At 32.1% G+C, this 22,058-nt stretch overlaps 2 non-coding genes across 2 annotated transcripts; both read left to right on the forward strand.

Moving 5' to 3' along the window:
- Positions 1 to 10,055: 10,055 nt before the first annotated feature.
- Positions 10,056 to 10,128, forward strand: Trnav-uac (transfer RNA valine (anticodon UAC)). Its single transcript has one exon. It is a non-coding gene; the product is annotated as a tRNA-Val (tRNA).
- A 2,127-nt stretch (positions 10,129 to 12,255) lies between these two features.
- On the forward strand, positions 12,256 to 12,328 carry Trnav-uac (transfer RNA valine (anticodon UAC)). The gene has a single exon. It is a non-coding gene; the product is annotated as a tRNA-Val (tRNA).
- Positions 12,329 to 22,058: the final 9,730 nt, after the last annotated feature.

A 22,058-nucleotide genomic window follows, 5' to 3' on the forward strand; every position in this document is an offset into this window, starting at 1 on the left:
ATTCTTGATATTCTTGATATTATTCTTCATATTGTAAATATTCTTTATATTCTTCATACTCCTCATATTCTCCATACTCTTCATATTCTTCATATTCTTCATACTCTTCATAATCTCCATATTCTTCATATTCTTCATATTCTTCAAATTCCTCATATTCTTGATATTCTTCATATTCTTCATATTCTTCATATTCTTCATGTTCTTCATATTCTTCATTTCTTCATATTCTTCTTATTCTTCATATTCTTCATATTCCTCATATTCTTCATATTCTTCATATTCTTCATATTCTTCATATTCTTCATATTCTTCATATTCTTCATATTCTTCATATTCTTCATATTCTTCATATTCTTCATATTCTTCATATTCTTCATATTCTTCATATTCTTCATATTCTTCATATTCTTCATATTCTTCATATTCTTCATATTCTTCATATTCTTGATATTCTTGATATTCTTGATATTCTTGTTATTCTTGATATTCTTGATATTCTTGATATTCTTGATATTCTTGATATACTTGATATTCTTGATATTCATGATATTCTTGATATTATTCTTCATATTGTAAATATTCTTTATATTCTTCATATTCCTCATATTCTTCATACTCTTCATATTCTTCATATTCTTCATACTCCTCATATTCTCCATATTCTTCATATTCTTCATATTCTTCATTTCTTCATATTCTTCTTATTCTTCATATTCTTCATATTCCTCATATTCTTCATATTCTTCATATTCTTCATATTCTTCATATTCTTCAAAATCTTCATATACTTCATATTCTTCATATTCTTCATTTTCTTCATTTTCTTCTTATTCTTCATATTCTTCAAATTCCTCATATTCTTCATATTCTTCATATTCTTCATATTCTTCATGTTCTTCATATTCTTCATTTCTTCATATTCTTCTTATTCTTCATATTCTTCATATTCTTCATATTCTTCATATTCTTCATATTCTTCATATTCTTCATATTCTTCATATTCTTCATATTCTTCATATTCTTCATATTCTTCATATTCTTCATATTCTTCAAATTCTTGATATTCTTGATATTCTTGATATTCTTGATATTCTTGATATTCTTGATATTCTTGATATTTTTGATATTCTTGATATTCTTGATATTCTTGATATTCTTGATATTCTTGATATTCTTGATATTCTTGATATACTTGATATTCTTGATATTCATGATATTCTTGATATTATTCTTCATATTGTAAATATTCTTTATATTCTTCATATTCCTCATATTCTTCATACTCTTCATATTCTTCATATTCTTCATACTCCTCATATTCTCCATATTCTTCATATTCTTCATATTCTTCATTTCTTCATATTCTTCTTATTCTTCATATTCTTCATATTCCTCATATTCTTCATATTCTTCATATTCTTCATATTCTTCATATTCTTCAAAATCTTCATATACTTCATATTCTTCATATTCTTCATATTCTTCATATTCTTCATATTCTTCATATTCTTCATATTCTTCATATTCTTCATATTCTTCATATTCTTCATATTCTTGATATTCTTGATATTCTTGATATTCTTGATATTCTTGATATTCTTGATATTCTTGATATTCTTGATATTCTTGATATTCTTGATATTCTTGATATTCTTGATATTCTTGATATTCTTGATATTCTTGATATTCTTGATATTCTTGATATTCTTGATATTCTTGATATTCTTGATATACTTGATATTCTTGATATTCTTGATATTCTTGATATTCTTGATATTATTCTTCATAATGTAAATATTCTTTATATTCTTCATATTCCTCATATTCTTCATACTCTTCATATTCTTCATATTCTTCATATTCTTCATTTTCTTCATGTTCTTCAAATTCTTCATGTTCTTCATATTCTTCATTTCTTCATATTCTTCTTATTCTTCATATTCTTCATATTCCTCATATTCTTCATATTCTTCATATTCTTCATATTCTTCATATTCTTCATATTCTTCATATTATTCATATTCTTTATATTCTTCATATTCCTCATATTCTTCATACTCTTCATATTCTTCATATTCTTCATACTCCTCATATTCTCCATATTCTTCATATTCTTCATATTCTTCATATTCTTCATTTTCTTCATGTTCTTCATATACTTCATGTTCTTCATATTCTTCATTTCTTCATATTCTTCATTTCTTCATATTCTTCTTATTCTTCATATTCTTCAAATTCCTCATATTCTTCATATTCTACATATTCTTGATATTATTCTTCATACTGTTAATATTCTTTATATTCTTCATATTCCTCATATTCTTCATACTCTTCATATTCTTCATATTCTTCATACTCCTCATATTCTCCATATTCTTCATATTCTTCATATTCTTCATTTTCTTCATGTTCTTCATATTCTTCATGTTCTTCATATTCTTCATTTCTTCATATTCTTCTTATTCTTCATATTCTTCATATTCCTCATATTCTTCATATTCTTCATATTATTCATATTCTTCATATTCTTCATATTCTTCATATTCTTCATATTCTTCATATTCTTGATATTCTTGATATTATTCTTCATATTCTTCATATTCTTCATATTCTTCATATTCTTCATATTCTTCATATTCTTCATATTCTTGATATTCTTGATATTCTTGATATTCTTGATATTCTTGATATTCTTATTATTCTTCATATTCTTCACATTCTTCATATTCTTCATATTATTCATATTCTTCATATTCTTCATATTCTTCATATTCTTCATATTCTTGATATTCTTGATATTATTCTTCATATTCTTCATATTCTTCATATTCTTCATATTCTTGATATTCTTGATATTCTTGATATTCTTGATATTCTTCATATTCTTCATATTCTTCATATTCTTCATATTATTCATATTCTTCATATTCTTCATATTCTTCATATTCTTCATATTCTTCATATTCTTGATATTCTTGATATTATTCTTCATATTCTTCATATTCTTCATATTCTTCATATTCTTCATATTCTTCATATTCTTCATATTCTTCATATTCTTGATATTCTTGATATTCTTGATATTCTTATTATTCTTCATATTCTTCACATTCTTCATATTCTTCATATTCCTCATATCCTTCATATTCTTGATATTCTTGATATTCTTGATATTCTTGATATTCTTGATATTCTTATTATTCTTCATATTCTTCATATTCCTCATATTCTTCATATTCTTCATATTCTTCATATTCTTCATATTATTCATATTCTTCATATTCTTCATATTCTTCATATTCTTCATATTCTTCATATTCTTGATATTCTTGATATTCTTGATATTCTTGATATTCTTATTATTCTTCATATTCTTCACATTCTTCATATTCTTCATATTCCTCATATCCTTCATATTCTTGATATTCTTGATATTCTTGATATTCTTGATATTCTTGATATTCTTATTATTCTTCATATTCTTCATATTCCTCATATTCTTCATATTCTTCATATTCTTCATATTCTTCATAATCTTGATATTCTTGATATTCTTGATATTCTTGATATTCTTATTATTCTTCATATTCTTCACATTCTTCATATTCTTCATATTCTTCATATTCCTCATATCCTTCATATTCTTTATATTCTTCATATTCTTCATATTCTTCATATTCTTCATATTCTTCATATTCTTCATATTCTTCATATTCTTGATATTCTTGATATTCTTGATATTCTTATTATTCTTCATATTCTTCATATTCTTCATATTCTTCATATTCTTCATATTCTTCAAATTCTTCATATTATTCATATTCTTCATATTCTTCATTTTCTTCATGTTCTTCATGTTCTTCATATTCTTTATTTCTTCATATTCCTCATATTCTTCATATTCTTCATATTATTCATATTCTTCATATTCTTCATATTCTTCATATTCTTCATATTCTTCATATTCTTCATATTCTTCATATTCTTCATATTCTTCATATTCTTCACATTATTCATATTCTTCATATTCTTCATATTCTTGATATTCTTGATATTCTTTATATTCTTGGTATTCTTGATATTCTTGATATTCTTATTATTCTTCAAATTCTTCATATTCTTCATATTCTTCATATTCTTCATATTCTTCATATTCTTCATATTCTTCAAATTCTTCATATTATTCATATTCTTCATATTCTTCATTTTCTTCATGTTCTTCATGTTCTTCATATTCTTTATTTCTTCATATTCCTCATATTCTTCATATTCTTCATATTATTCATATTCTTCATATTCTTCATATTCTCCATATTCTTCATATTCTTCATATTCTTCATATTCTTCATATTCTTCATATTCTTCAAATTCTTGATATTCTTGATATTCTTGATATTCTTGATATTCTTGATATTCTTGATATTCCTGATATTTTTGATATTCTTGATATTCTTGATATTCTTGATATTCTTGATATTCTTGATATTCTTGATATTCTTGATATTCTTGATATTCTTGATATTCTTGATATTCTTGATATTCTTGATATTCTTGATATTCTTGATATACTTGATATTCTTGATATTCTTGATATTCTTGATATTCTTGATATTATTCTTCATATTGTAAATATTCTTTATATTCTTCATACTCCTCATATTCTCCATACTCTTCATATTCTTCATATTCTTCATACTCTTCATAATCTCCATATTCTTCATATTCTTCATATTCTTCAAATTCCTCATATTCTTGATATTCTTCATATTCTTCATATTCTTCATGTTCTTCATATTCTTCATTTCTTCATATTCTTCTTATTCTTCATATTCTTCATATTCCTCATATTCTTCATATTCTTCATATTCTTCATATTCTTCATATTCTTCATATTCTTCATATTCTTCATATTCTTCATATTCTTCATATTCTTCATATTCTTCATATTCTTCATATTCTTCATATTCTTCATATTCTTCATATTCTTCATATTCTTCATATTCTTCATATTCTTCATATTCTTGATATTCTTGATATTCTTGATATTCTTGTTATTCTTGATATTCTTGATATTCTTGATATTCTTGATATTCTTGATATACTTGATATTCTTGATATTCATGATATTCTTGATATTATTCTTCATATTGTAAATATTCTTTATATTCTTCATATTCCTCATATTCTTCATACTCTTCATATTCTTCATATTCTTCATACTCCTCATATTCTCCATATTCTTCATATTCTTCATATTCTTCATTTCTTCATATTCTTCTTATTCTTCATATTCTTCATATTCCTCATATTCTTCATATTCTTCATATTCTTCATATTCTTCATATTCTTCAAAATCTTCATATACTTCATATTCTTCATATTCTTCATTTTCTTCATTTTCTTCTTATTCTTCATATTCTTCAAATTCCTCATATTCTTCATATTCTTCATATTCTTCATATTCTTCATGTTCTTCATATTCTTCATTTCTTCATATTCTTCTTATTCTTCATATTCTTCATATTCTTCATATTCTTCATATTCTTCATATTCTTCATATTCTTCATATTCTTCATATTCTTCATATTCTTCATATTCTTCATATTCTTCATATTCTTCATATTCTTCATATTCTTCATATTCTTCATATTCTTCAAATTCTTGATATTCTTGATATTCTTGATATTCTTGATATTCTTGATATTCTTGATATTCTTGATATTTTTGATATTCTTGATATTCTTGATATTCTTGATATTCTTGATATTCTTGATATTCTTGATATTCTTGATATACTTGATATTCTTGATATTCATGATATTCTTGATATTATTCTTCATATTGTAAATATTCTTTATATTCTTCATATTCCTCATATTCTTCATACTCTTCATATTCTTCATATTCTTCATACTCCTCATATTCTCCATATTCTTCATATTCTTCATATTCTTCATTTCTTCATATTCTTCTTATTCTTCATATTCTTCATATTCCTCATATTCTTCATATTCTTCATATTCTTCATATTCTTCATATTCTTCAAAATCTTCATATACTTCATATTCTTCATATTCTTCATATTCTTCATATTCTTCATATTCTTCATATTCTTCATATTCTTCATATTCTTCATATTCTTCATATTCTTGATATTCTTGATATTCTTGATATTCTTGATATTCTTGATATTCTTGATATTCTTGATATTCTTGATATTCTTGATATTCTTGATATTCTTGATATTCTTGATATTCTTGATATTCTTGATATACTTGATATTCTTGATATTCTTGATATTCTTGATATTCTTGATATTATTCTTCATAATGTAAATATTCTTTATATTCTTCATATTCCTCATATTCTTCATACTCTTCATATTCTTCATATTCTTCATATTCTTCATTTTCTTCATGTTCTTCAAATTCTTCATGTTCTTCATATTCTTCATTTCTTCATATTCTTCTTATTCTTCATATTCTTCATATTCCTCATATTCTTCATATTCTTCATATTCGTCATATTCTTCATATTCTTCATATTCTTCATATTATTCATATTCTTTATATTCTTCATATTCCTCATATTCTTCATACTCTTCATATTCTTCATATTCTTCATACTCCTCATATTCTCCATATTCTTCATATTCTTCATATTCTTCATATTCTTCATTTTCTTCATGTTCTTCATATACTTCATGTTCTTCATATTCTTCATTTCTTCATATTCTTCATTTCTTCATATTCTTCTTATTCTTCATATTCTTCAAATTCCTCATATTCTTCATATTCTACATATTCTTGATATTATTCTTCATACTGTTAATATTCTTTATATTCTTCATATTCCTCATATTCTTCATACTCTTCATATTCTTCATATTCTTCATACTCCTCATATTCTCCATATTCTTCATATTCTTCATATTCTTCATTTTCTTCATGTTCTTCATATTCTTCATGTTCTTCATATTCTTCATTTCTTCATATTCTTCTTATTCTTCATATTCTTCATATTCCTCATATTCTTCATATTCTTCATATTCTTCATATTCTTCATATTCTTCATATTCTTCATATTCTTCATATTCTTCATATTCTTCATTTTCTTCATGTTCTTCATATACTTCATGTTCTTCATATTCTTCATTTCTTCATATTCTTCTTATTCTTCATATTCTTCATATTCCTCATATTCTTCATATTCTACATATTCTTGATATTCTTGATATTATTCTTCATGTTGTAATATTCTTTATATTCTTCATATTCCTCATATTCTTCATACTCTTCATATTCTTCATATTCTTCATATTCTTCATATTCTTCATTTTCTTCATGTTCTTCATATTCTTCATCTTCTTCATATTCTTCATTTCTTCATATTCTTCTTATTCTTCATATTCTTCATATTCCTCATATTCTTCATATTCTTCATATTCTTCATATTCTTCATATTCTTCATATTATTCATATTCTTCATATTCTTCATATTCTTCATATTCTTCATATTCTTCATATTCTTGATATTCTTGATATTATTCTTCATATTCTTCATATTCTTCATATTCTTCATATTCTTGATATTCTTGATATTCTTATTATTCTTCATATTCTTCACATTCTTCATATTCTTCATATTCCTCATATCCTTCATATTCTTGATATTCTTGATATTCTTGATATTCTTGATATTCTTGATATTCTTGATATTCTTAATATTCTTGATATTCTTGATATTCTTGATATTCTTATTATTCTTCATATTCTTCATATTCCTCATATTCTTCATATTCTTCATATTCTTCATATTCTTCATATTATTCATATTCTTCATATTCTTCATATTCTTCATATTCTTCATATTCTTCATATTCTTCATATTCTTGATATTCTTGATATTCTTCATATTCTTATTATTCTTCATATTCTTCACATTCTTCATATTCTTCATATTCCTCATATCCTTCATATTCTTGATATTCTTGATATTCTTGATATTCTTGATATTCTTGATATTCTTATTATTCTTCATATTCTTCACATTCTTCATATTCTTCATATTCCTCATATCCTTCATATTCTTTATATTCTTCATATTCTTCATATTCTTCATATTCTTCATATTATTCATATTCTTCATATTCTTCATATTCTTCATATTCTTCATATTCTTGATATTCTTGATATTCTTGATATTCTTATTATTCTTCATATTCTTTATATTCTTCATATTCTTCATATTCTTCAAATTCTTCATATTATTAATATTCTTCAGATTATTCATATTCTTCATATTCTTCATATTCTTCATATTCTTCATATTCTTCATATTCTTCATATTCTTGATATTCTTGATATTCTTGATATTCTTATTATTTTTCATATTCTACAAATTCTTCATATTCTTCATATTCTTTATATTCTTTATATTCTTTATATTCTTTATATTCTTCATATTCTTCACATTCTTCATATTCATTATATTCTTGATATTCTTCATATTCTTGATATTCTTGATATTCTTCATATTGTTCATATTCTTCAAATTCTTCATAATCTTAATATTCTTCATATTCTTCATTTTCTTTATATTCTTCATATTCTTCACATTCTTCATATTCATTATATTCTTTATTTTCTTCATATTTTTCATATTCTTCATATTCTCCAATTTTTTATATTTTTCATATTCTTCATATTCTTCATATTTTTTATATTCTTCATCAGCCATTCCATGCCAAACCGGGATAGTGGTTCTCAGATTTTCGTGAAAAGAGGTAATTTTGTTCTTTATCGCAAAACATTAGACCCGTATTTTTTATTTTTTTCAGTAGGGTGACCATTTCCATTTTAGGGTGGTCCGAAAAATCAATTTTTTCTCTTTTTTCCAAACATGGCTTTTTTCAAAAATTCATAACTTCTGAACTACTAAACCGATTCAGATGTTCGACACTTAAAATAAAAGCCAATAAGCTAGTCTTTTTTGAAAAATATTAGGCTTGCGAAAAAAAAAGGATTTTGATTTCGTAATTATTTATTGTATTGGTTTTTTTATAGTTCACATGGTTTCGGGACCAAGGATGCTGTATTTTTTTATATTCTTTCTTGAAATCTGAGGTTTTTTCACATAACATATCCAAAAATCAGAAATGTGTTATTTTTCGTTTTTAAGTTATTATATTTCAAAGTTAAAATGTTTTCAGACTTAGTTCAATATGCGACATTTCCATGGAAGACTGGCTAATTGGCTTTAAATTGATATATCGATCATCTGATTCGGTCCAGTAGTTCAAAAGTAATACATTTCTGAACAAAGTCAGTTTTGGAAAAAAAAGTGGAAAAAAGATTTTTTGGACCATCGGTTAACTTTGAAAAACCATAACTTAAAAACGAAAAAACGTCTCTTTGGTTTCGACATATGTTATGTGAAAAATCCTCAGCTTTTCAGAAAAAACATAAAAAAGCGCCTTTGATCCCGAGACTATGAAAACAAGAAAAAACGAATACAATCAATAATAACGAGAAAGAAATTCGAATTTTCCGCAGGTTTAGTATTTTTCAAAAAAGATTGGCTTTCATCTGATATGTCGATCATCTGAATCAGTTTAGTAGTTCAAAAGTTGTGAATTTTTGAAAAAAGTCATTTTTGAAAAAAAGAGGAAAAAGCTGAGTTTTCGGACAACCCTGACAACCCGTCTTTTCAACATGCGTCATTTAAATCAGTACTTAGTTGAAATTTCGATGCAGAATAACATACCTGAAATGCATTTTTAATTGCAACGCTCGAAGATATGCGTGAAAATTAGAGAAGCTTTCTGTGATAAATAAACGAGAAAAGATTATAGTATTTATGTCTTCAAAATCAAAAATCACACCGCTGTGGTTTGGTACTTACCATGCCATATACAGTTTACACATTGGGTTGTATAGTGTAGGATTCTCCTCCAAACGCGGCAACTTCGCATTTAACCTAAATCGAGCTGCAAAATGGTGCACAGAAAAGCGAAGTTTTGTACTTACCATGATTAATCCTACTTGTCAACGGGTTCCATAGTGTAGTGGTTATCACGTCTGCTTTACACGCAGAAGGTCTCCAGTTCGATCCTGGATGGAACCAGCGAAATAGTTTTTAATGCTACAATATTCGTTGGGCGGATGGCTTTCTTTCGTTACCTTTTATACACATTCTCCAGAAAAAAATCATTTTATACTAAAGTTCAGACATCTGATTCAGAAATTTTCGTGACAGATGTCCCTTAGTCCGATAAATAAATAAATATTTGATTTCAAATCTTCTGACCATAAATTAAATATTCCGTATATTCATCCCAATCGATTGTTGACCTAACTAGAAGTAACGACCTAACATTCTAGACGAAAACCGAAGCCGAACCTCAAATCGCAAAACTTCATTGGACGAAAACGAAGAACTCAACAAAAACTCGCAGAACAGTTAAATATTAACCAATCAACCGTTTTTAGATGTTTAAAAGCCTTGGGAAAAATCCCGAAGATTGAGTTCCCCTTGATTCATCTGACAGACAACGAGAAACCCAAAGAAGTAGTTTCGATATGTTGCTTGCGAGATACAAAAAAAACAATTCCGCACCGGATCTTTACCGAGGATTAAATGTGGATATATTTCAAGAATACCAAGCGCAAAAGATTATCTATTGAAGACAATGCCACGTCGACCGCAAAGCCAGTTCGCTACGCAAAGAAGACAATATTGTGTGTGCGATTCTTTTGAATATCGGTGAAAATGTCAAAGTAATTGTTAATCGTTAATCTTTCGTTCTGGTTTCATTTGCTTACACAACGAAAAAAATTATTTACCGGTGGATTTTATCCTCTTATTGAGTTGTTCGAGTTTGCGGGCTATTTTGGAAACCTTTATTAGAATATGTTGTTTTATTCTCTTTTATTTTTCATTTATTCCAATCAACAACAAAATTTAAATAAGCACTTCTGTAAAGATCAATTCTGAGAATTTATAGAATGTTAGTTTACTGCTTATTATCATTAACATTCGTTGATTATGAACAGGTTCCATAGTGTAGTGGTTATCAGGTCTGCTTTACACGCAGAAGGTCTCCGGTTCAATCCTGGAAGGAACCACTCAACATATTTATTGTATAATACATTCGACCACAATATGATGATAGAAGTTTATAAAGATCTTTCGAATGTTAGTGTATCATGTATCATCATGAAAAGATGAAACTGAATGCTAAAATGGAATTTGGTTGCATATGAATCCAGTTCAACTCTTTAACCTTCTTTTATTAAAACTTCACAAAAACGTTCAGCTGGCACGCGCCATATTCTGCGGCGAGGTTGGCTCCCAAATATTAACCAAAAACTCCTCTGGAAATGGTCCAATCTTTTCAAAGTACTCTGGTAACTCTGAACTGTTGGACACTTTTTCATGTGTAATTTCAAAGTTAACTCCCGCACGGCTTCCTTGCTTGCTGCGGAACGTAAACAAATGGAATAGTGTAGCCGCTCCAGCGATAATCTATCAAACGGATGAACACAAAACTTATGGCTTAAATTAAAAATGGTGACACCTATTCTGGGACACTCTGTACCGTTAGGTTAAGTTGATGAATAATTTAAAAAATAAATTAAATTTATATATTTTCACCTTCATCTACATCAACATCATCACATACACACACATACAAAATACAACACAAACGTCGTCGAAATATTGAACTCCCGGCCCCGTCAGGCTGACGCCATATGAGCCTTAATAAAAATATATATTTTGGAAAAAAAAATCAACATCATCTTGATCAATTCCTATGATTAATTTCTAATGTCAGTTCGTATATGAATAAATTCAGATGTTCTTGAAAACATGGTGTTATAAATAAGAAAAGGGGAAATTGTGTTATTATCGTTAACATGTTAACTGCCACGTCAGTCACCGGTGACTGACACCGAGTTTTCGTTCAGGCCGCGACGGTCACCGGTGACTATAACAGTATAACAGTTACATATGATAAAAAAAGTGAATAATATAAGCATATAACCTAATGAGCATTCCCTTTTGAACAGAAATACCTCCCACTATGATAAGAAACGATGGTCCTAATACGTTTAAAAATATCCATCGAATCGCTATAAAACCGTGGCACTCAACGTGTTAATCGTTTCATGTAAGATTTTTTTTTTCTCTAGAATTCAAAACGAAACAGTTTTGACATCGCAACAACTTGTTATGAGTTGCTAATCAATGGGTTCCATAGTGTAGTGGTTATCACGTCTGCTTTACACGCAGAAGGTCTCCAGTTCGATCCTGGATGGAACCACTAAAACATTTCTTTTGTTTAGGTCAATGAGCGACAGTGCAATAATGGAATAACGGTAATCCACATTTTGTGTTTGTGTGTTGTGAGAAACGTAAAAAATTAGATGAGTAGAGTCGAAGGACTACGAAATTATTATATTCAATTCGCCTGTTTGCCACTTCCGATATTATCCTAAGTAAGAGCAAAATTTAATAATGAACTCTTAAGTAGAATTTTCGGGCTTCCTTGATGCGTTGAATATGTTGTAACTTTGATAATATTCATATCACGTCTCAATCTTAACATATGCTGTTGGCTATTCGTTATCTTAAGCAATGCCTTGTGTTTTTGGAGTTATCCCTTATGTTTACTTACTCTAAAGGGTGTGTCACATCAAATTGCATCACGGGAAAAACGCTGTAGAAATTTAATTTTTAGGAGTTATATCTTCAGCTTTCGCTTAAAATCAGATAAGAGTGTATAGATCACGTTGGCCATACTTCACTGTCAATTTTTCGTAAATTTGGAAAAATGTCGTCGAACGAAAAAGAGCGTCGTGAATTAATCCTGTGCACTCATTCCGAGAATCCGGAGTTGTCACATCGGGACATCGGTAAGATGCAGGGAATCGTCCAATCCACGGTCAGCAGAGTACTGAAACGATACTTCGAGAACCTAACCATCGACCGGAAGGTGAAGAACGGCAAAAATGGATACTCCGTCAGTGAAAAAGATCACAAGCGCGTAGTTAAGCAGTTTAGACGTGATCCGAGAAGTTCGGTCCGGGATGTCGCCAATAAGCTGAATTTGTCAAGTTCATTCGTCCAGCGGACCAAGCAGCGGGAGGGCCTGCGTACATACAAGGTTCAGAAGGCTCCTAACCGCGACGAAAGGCAAAACATGGTGGGGAAGACGCGAGCCCGGAAGCTGTACACCGAAATGCTGACGAAGCCGTATTGCCTGGTAATGGACGACGAAACCTACGTCAAAGCGGACTTTCGTCAGCTGCCGGGTCTGTTGTTCTTCTCCGCAGAGGACAAATTCAGCGTTCCGGAGGAGATTCGCAAGCAGAAACTATCCAAGTTTGCCAAAAAGTACATGGTGTGGCAAGCGATCTGCTCTTGCGGAAAGCGGAGCGCCCCCTTCGTGATGACCGGCACGGTAAACGGGCAGGTTTACCTTAAGGAGTGCCTACAGAAGCGCTTACTACCACTATTGAAGCAGCACGAGGGCCCGACCATCTTCTGGCCGGATCTCGCTTCGTGCCACTATTCAAAGAACGTGTTGGAGTGGTACGAAGCCAACGGGGTCACCTTCGTGCCAAAGGAAATGAACCCGCCCAACGCGCCGGAGCTTCGCCCAATAGAGAAATATTGGGCGATTATGAAGCAGGCCCTCCGGAAGAACCCAAAAGTTGTCAAATCGGAGGCGGACTTCAAGAGAAAATGGATTTCTGTTCAAAAAAAACTACAACCTGACGTTGTACAGAACCTTATGGACGGGGTAAAGAGGAAGGTGCGAGCATACGGGCTTGGGCTCGAAGTATGAATAAAAAGAAAATGCCAAAAGTTGTTTTATAGTTTTTATTTTACTGTCTAAAATTTTCAAAAGGATCGGTCTACTGGGCGAATTTCTACAGCGTTTTTTCCGTGATGCAATTTGATGTGACACACCCTTTAGTTACTCTACGGCTCGCCTCTTTTTCGTAATGTTGTTCAGAGCGGAATTAATCATATTTAGCCGGCGCCGAAAATATGTTCCCACTTACGACATTATTTGCATTCATGTAGACCGCAAATTTTACTAACAACACTGACTCAACGAGAAACAAAACTTTTCTTGAATCAGTTCTTCCCTCAATCGCCGCTCGCCGCAGGAAAAGTTTCTGAATGCTACTGGTAAATAATTTCACTGTAGGGTTATTTCCGAATGATTTTTTTTTTTATAAATCGTTTATTTTTACAGGCTCAGTTACATTAGTTTAAAGGAGCCGAATTCTTAAATATATGTTTTAAAACTATACATAAATAATTTTCCTAACACTATGGTTAGTAAAGTGGAAAACCCATTACTCGCGGTTTACTCGAGTTTAGAGGGTGACATATTCTTTCAGGAAAGGGATGGGATATAAGGGAATTGTTACAATGTTGATGATCACACTCGATTCTTAAATCTGTTCGTATATCTATTGTATATTTACATTTCAACTTATTTTGCTGTTTATACCAAGGGGGCCAATCGCTCGCAATGGATGAAAAGGAGGGTATAAGGACATAGGTACAATCACACACGAAGATCGATAGCTTTAAGGAAAACATATATTTGGGTCATGTAATCAAGGTCTAACCGAGCCAACACATCTCTCACCGGCACATTGGGCTGTCTTCCTCGGGCCCGAAGGGAGTTTTCTAAATTCGATCTGGCGACAAGATACACCTCGCACGACCAAACAACATGCTCGATGTCGTGATAACCTTGACCACAGACGCAGAGATGTTGCTGACAAGATTGAAACGAAAGAGAAGCGCATCTAACGAACAGTGATTGGACATGAGTCGGGAGAAGGTGAGAATAAAGTCCCGACTCAAGTCCAGACTTTTGAACCACGGTTTGAGGCTAACCTTAGGGATAATCGAGTGAAACCACCGGCCCAATTCATCTTCATTCCACTTGCGTTGCCAGTTAGCGATGGTATTTTTACGGACTAAAGAAAAAAATTCATTGAAGGCGATTTGACGCTGGTAAATGTCGCCTTCAATCGCACCTACCTTTGCTAATGAGTCAGCCCTCTCATTACCCGGAATTGAGCAATGAGAAGGGACCCAGACAAAGGTAATGACATAACAGCGTCTGGATAAAGCACTCAAAATTTCTCGTATTCTCTCAAGGAAGCACGGCGAGTGCTTTTCCGGCCTCACTGAACGGATAGCTTCGACAGAGCTAAGACTATCCGTTACAATGTAATAGTGTTCAACAGGTCGTGAGGCGACGCTGTCCAGCGTCCAGTATATCGCTGCCAATTCAGCAATATACACTGAGCAAGGATTCTGAAGACTGTGGGAGGTGCTAAAAATTTCGTTGAACACTCCAAATCCTGTGGACTCATTCATAGAGGACCCATCAGTAAAGTACATATTATCACAATTAATACCCCCATACTTTGAATCGAAGATCGTTGGTGCGATCCTCGATCGTTGATAATCTGAATATCCATGGATATCTTGCTTCATGGACAGATCAAAATGCACAGAGGAATTGATGTAGTCAGGGAAACAAACACGGTTGGGAATATACGATGAAGGATCAACCTGCATGGAGATGAATTCATGATATGAACTCATGAATCCGGAGTGAAAATTTAGCTCGATCAGCTGCTCAAAATTTCCGATCACCAATGGGTTCATAACCTTACACCGGATGAAGAACCGAAGAGATAATAATTTGAAGCGATCTTTTAGTGGGAGTACGCCTGCCAAAACCTCGGTGAATGGTGGAACCTGGGATGGGTTTCGTTTGAGCGCGAACCGCGCTGTCATGGATCAAACGAGAAAGGAAGTTATACTCCTCCAATGGAGGTAAACTATCTCTGGAATTGATGGCTAGAGTAATCGCGTCCGCATATTTTTTCCAGTCAATGTGTCTTGTGAGGTCATATGCCATGTTTATAGATTCAGAAAAATTCGACCCAATGGTGATGGAAATTTTGTTTGGCAAGTGGTCACTACCGTTGGGATCCTGGATTACATTCCACTTGCAATCTAACGATAGTGAATTCGAGCAAAGCGAGAGGTCTTCCGAATGATGACGTTTGTTTTTTTTCATGTATCACTAGCCGACCCAGCAAACTTCGTCCCGCCTCACATTTTTATTATCAATACATCCAAACATTCTCGTTCTCTTACTTAACGAACGTTCAGGGGTCCAATAGCAGAACTATTCATTGTTTGATCTTCAAATTGACCCTTCACAATTTCCTTCTATAAATTACTTGGTACTTCTACCGAAACTTGTCATAATAATGTCAAATTATTTTCAGACACAATTCTCGTTCAAGATTTTTCAATCACAGTCAAATAACATGTTTTCCCGTTACATGGAATACATGTTTAACCCTTTCGTTACGAGTGTCGTCTATAGACGACATCCGCGCGACGAGCTGTGTGTACGATTGTCGTCTTTAGACGACATGAAATTCATACTGCTCTTCGATCACACCAGCGCGATGTGTATACTTTTCGGCGCAGTGCTCCGTACAGGGGTAGCACTTCGGCGGAGCACACTGTCCTAATGAAAGGGTTAATACAGAAAATAGAATAATAAATATTCCTTTCTCGAGTTTTGCGCTTACCAACACTTTTGGCGATTCATTTTTGTTTATATAGTTAGAAGATATATGAGTGCATTTTTTCACCTGAAAATCCATTTCACCATTCGATTGAGTGGCTCTACTCTGACATGAAAGCGTGTAAAATCCGACTCCGTCTCCTAATACGATTAAATTGCTTCCGACTACGACTCTGACTTCATATCCCTGGGTATAGGGTAACCATGAGGGAGTGAGGAGTAAAACTTGCATCCATTTAGCGATATCTTGCTTTGTCTTTCATTTTGCTAAACATTTCGCCTTTTGCTGCCCGCAAGTTGTGTGACGATGTTGTGCCCAAAGCAAACGACAAACTTTACTTTTGCTGCCGACGGCTTGCATCAACCGCTGACCAATCACGACTGAGATAAACTTTCAAACAGGTACTCATATTTATAGATTCTTTCAATAGTTTGCTTTCAAAGCAATTTTCAAACTTTTGAAACAAGTTCGTTCAGCGGGCAGAGAGGTATTAACATTTAAAACTTAATAACATTTTCAATATTTTGCAGCATTTTCCTTGTTTGCTAGCGCATTCTCCAGACTGTCCAATTAAAAAATAGCTATAGAAGACTGCAAAAGACCATCCGAAGTATAAAACAGACTTAGACGTCGTGCACAAATTACGTTACGCGAGTAGGGGGAGGAGGGGGGTCAAGATTTCTTTACTTAATGTGACATAGTGAGGAGGGGGGTAGCCGCGATCGTTGCGTAACAAAATTCAATTTTTATTCCTAAATAAATTCACGTGCCCCTATATGCTTCAGCAGCTAGTTTCGATTCTGAGACCGAATGAGGTGTGTTTCCTGAGCCAAGATGATAATGCACGTGTTTTAATAGATTTAACAGCAATCAGTAAGCAAGCACCGATAGATGCATCTCGAACAGAGTTACAATATCTACATAATAATCTGTATTTCTACAGATTTTTTAGTCTTTTCTAAACCAAGAATCTGTTTTTTTTTTGTGTTTCATACAAAATTAACAGATTTTTCAAAATAGCAATAATGGCTTTAGGTTGATGATATTTTCCCATCTCACCTATTTTAATCATATAGCGTTTTAATAAATAAATAACATCGTTTATCCTATTCCTACTAAAGTACAGAGAATGTAAATTCGGAAAGTGCATCCATACTATCATGAAAACTAATTTCCTTTTAAAGTATATTTTTAAAATGGATTGAAAATGCACATTTCAAAACGAAAAGAAGGGATCAAATCAGTTCAAAAAATATTAAAGCTCGAACCAAAAATACTGAATTCGCTCGCTCTCACTGAAATCCGTCGTTAAATATAACCTAAAGAGATTCAAGTAAGACCGAAATCCTATTTTCCTGTTTTTTGAACTAGTTTTTGCTATTGATTGTTAAATTTAACAAAAAAAACTGAAACACCTGAATTCACTCAGATGAATTCGGACAGCAGAAGACTTTATCTTGCTTTTTTTTGTGTAATATATGTCAAGAGTACATCAAACTTGAAGTTCCAGGACCAGACTTTGGAGATTTAGAAAGGCATCGGATGATATCTACATAGGTGTTGAAGATGTAGAAATAGAAGCTGTTGAACTGGGCGCGAACAAAACAATAACTTTTAGGACCACCTGCTGAACCATCAAATTGTTGGACGAATAAAGTTTGAATAACAAATAAAAATTTAAATAAAACTATACTCGATTAAATTGTTTAGAATTAAAAATCCTGTTTACTACAGTGTATATGTTTCCAGGGATTACGTGGATGCCATCAACATCGTCTAATCAATGACTTCTATGCCAATCGATAAAGCGGAATTAGTACGATATTAAGCCGACTGTTTTACTCATCACTTGAGGACATCCCAGAGCCTTTTGCAAGTAGTGAAATGTAACGACAGGAACTACTGCATTGAACCAAGGAGTAGTGTAAATCAACATCAATTTATATGAGTCCATGTTCCTCTTAGCTTAACGCCGAATGGGTTGAAGGTACCGATCCCAACCCAATCCCAATCCAATGTCAGCATTAATTTTCCGTCTATGTTTGTTCAAAATGCTATGAACTTGTCGAAAGTTCCTCTGATGTCACTACTTGCATATCAGAAACATCCGTAAGAAATTTTGATTCCGACCTGAGCAGATATCTAATTTTTCCATGTTGAACGAACGACTTTCACATTGTGTGAAGATTAGCGTTACGTAACATCAGGGGGGGGGGGCTTTGTCTTGCGTTACTTTTTGTTACATAGGGGGGTGAGGAGGTCAAAAAATGGCATTTTTAGCGTTACGTAATTTGTGCACGACGCCTTATGGAAATACTCACAAAAAGAGTGATATGCAATTCCGATTTTAGCTGTGAAAAATGTGGACTGATTTGAGTCTACATGATTCAACAAAAAAGTGGATCACAAATGAGCTTCACAACATAAAATAAAATTTTTAAATAATTTGTTGATATCACTGAGCTTGAGGTTGCTTGAGCTTGAGAGCTGAGATTTTTTTTCAACGGTTTTATTTAGCTTGCCCTGTAATCTGTTTGTATGTTTGTATGTTTGTATGTTTATAACATGTTTGTCTGTAGCGCTGACCCACATTAATAGAAATTTAACCTCCTTTCTGTTGACCGTGGATCTGAAATTTGGAACATACCTTTATCTCTGTAGTCATTATAAAACTGTGTATTTCATGATCTTGAAAATCCAAGATAGCGGCCGCTACAAAATGGCGGATCACATATTTTCTCAAAACCTCATCGATATGGGTTATCCAAAACCCCATCAATATGGGTATCAAATGAAAGGGCTTGACTAGTAGAACGCAGTTATTTATGAAAAATGCAAATCCAAAATGGCGGACTACATGAGTTAATAAATAAAACTAATTTTATTTTGACGAGAGCGAGGCTCTTCGTTTATTCAACACTAAAAAGGGACTGGTCATTATATCTATGCTAGAGTCTTACAAAGCCTGGCTCTAGCATTATCTCATTTTTACACATTATCTCGTCTCGTTCTTATCGCATCTCTTTCGTTATCTCCTTCTGGTAACATGTGGCAGGGGTCTGGTTTTTACAACGGGTTGTTATTCCAGGATGCGTGCTGACGGAATGGTACAGTACCGATTGCTGCACTGTGTGTTAACTCATGTTTTGTCAAAACCCCGTTAATATGGATATCAAATGAAAAGGCTTCACTAGTAGAATACGGTTATTTATGAAAAATTCAAATCCAAGATGGCTGCCACTACCAATTGGTGGACCACATATTCTGTCAAAACCCCGTTAATATGGGTATCAAATGAAAGGGCTTCACTAGTAGAACACAGTTATTTATGAGAAATACAAACTCAAGATGAATGCCACTACAAAATGGCGGACTACATATTTTCTCAAAACCCGATTAATATGGATATCAAATGAAAGGGCTTCACTAGTAGAACACAGTTATTTATGAGAAATACAAACTCAAGATGAATGCCACTACAAAATGGCGGACTACATATTTTCTCAAAACCCGATTAATATGGATATCAAATGAAAGGGCTTGAATAGAAGGTCACAGTAGATCATGCAAAAAGGCAAATCCAAGATGGCCGCAATCACAAAATAGCAAATTACTTTATTAAACGGTTTTATTTAGCTTGAACTGTTTGTATGTATGTTTGTATGTCTGTAGGGTTGGATTTCAATTATCCACAATTAGCGACTTCATGATATGTCCCACGATTTTATTTTAGTCTTATCAATGCCTTAGACTGATGAAGGAGAGATGTGATAACTGCTAAACGCTACTTGCCTAATTATTTTCTAGCTTTTGAGCTTGAGCTTGAGCTTGGGTAGACTGTACAATTCGTAGTTGCTCTCCGTGATTGACCTGAACCAACCAAATTGCACAAAGAACACACAGAATGACGCTTGGGGCTAGCAAATCATTATCGTTGTGCAATTTTCGGTGATTCGAACTTTAAATGGTCAATAATGACGCCGGCCACGTCCTTACAGTCACCAGGGAAAGTGAAGGAATGTTAGTATGACAATCGCCGCCCGAATCATGGAAGGGATAGTTGTTAGTGGGTAAAGGTACGAATCAGGATTCACTACGGTAAGTGATATGATTATGCGAATTATCGGCTATTCGACGAAACGAAACATCGAAAATTGTACTTGTCACAACAGGCGGGAGAGATTATCTTCAGGTATCCTGACAAGGAAAACCTGTGTTATTATTATTCATCGCACGTATTTTTTAGTCGATATCCAATCGCGACGGCGTAGAGTTAGCTGTGGGAAACCTGAGAAGTTAACCGAGAAAACCCCTCTAAAACCAATCGCATTGGCGATACATTCCAGAGTTATTTATGGGAAACTTGAAAAGGTAACACAGAGGATTTCTCTGAAATCAATCGCCCCGGCGATATATTCCGATATTCGTTGAGCGTACGCCTTATTAACCTTCACTGTGACGGCGTGTCTCCCAATCCGACTACAAAACTGGGATTAAACCATATAAAAACGTCTAAATTTCAATTTGTGATCAGGAACAAATTTGAAGGTAACCCAGATGGTTTCAAGAACTTACAATCGCAAACACAAACATATACACAAAAATGCACTCTACATGCTATACAAAATTACAAAACACACACACACCAACGAACCCTTCCAGCAATACAGCGAAATTCAAAATAATCACACACCGTGAACAGCGGACGTTTATTCGTAAATCACACCTACTGCAAACCAAGCCATCAAATAACATTTTAAATCTTTCCAACATGAAACTGATCTCGTCTATTATTATAAACAACTCGAGAAAAACGTGTACGCATGTATCACATCAAGCAAAAATTTCCAGAAATTGGATCATTACAAACCCCCATGAACACAGACTGGTATGGGAGCCAACACGGCAAATCATATGAACCGTTCAAAATCCAATCAGTGCAAAAAACAAATTCAAAATCCACACTCCATCGGCTCTCGAACGAAACGCTCAAATAATTAATCACATATATACCACAGATAACTACAGACAAACACAGATCCCTATCCACTATAATCAACTATCATCCCAACTGGAAACAATCACGGTACGACAAAAAAAAGCGCAAATTATGACTAAATAACAGCAAAACATGAAGTTGGGACATGAATCCAAATCTGGGATCCGAAATAATAAACAGAATCTGAAACCTTCGACTGAACCGGTAATCTAGCCTTGATTCTCCCCAAAACTCTTTCGTTATCGAAATACACGACAATTGAAAGACATTACTAACCGCAACAAAAATATAATAATATTCAACAGAGAGAATATCGAATGATGAAAGAAAACCAAAAATATGAAATCATAATCACATAATCCTGCATTTTGCCGCAGTAACCAAGTACCATTCCAAAATGATTCCAC

The sequence above is a fragment of the Toxorhynchites rutilus genome, chromosome 2 (assembly GCF_029784135.1).
Source record: "Toxorhynchites rutilus septentrionalis strain SRP chromosome 2, ASM2978413v1, whole genome shotgun sequence".
In the NCBI taxonomy this organism is placed as follows: Eukaryota; Metazoa; Arthropoda; class Insecta; order Diptera; family Culicidae; genus Toxorhynchites; species Toxorhynchites rutilus.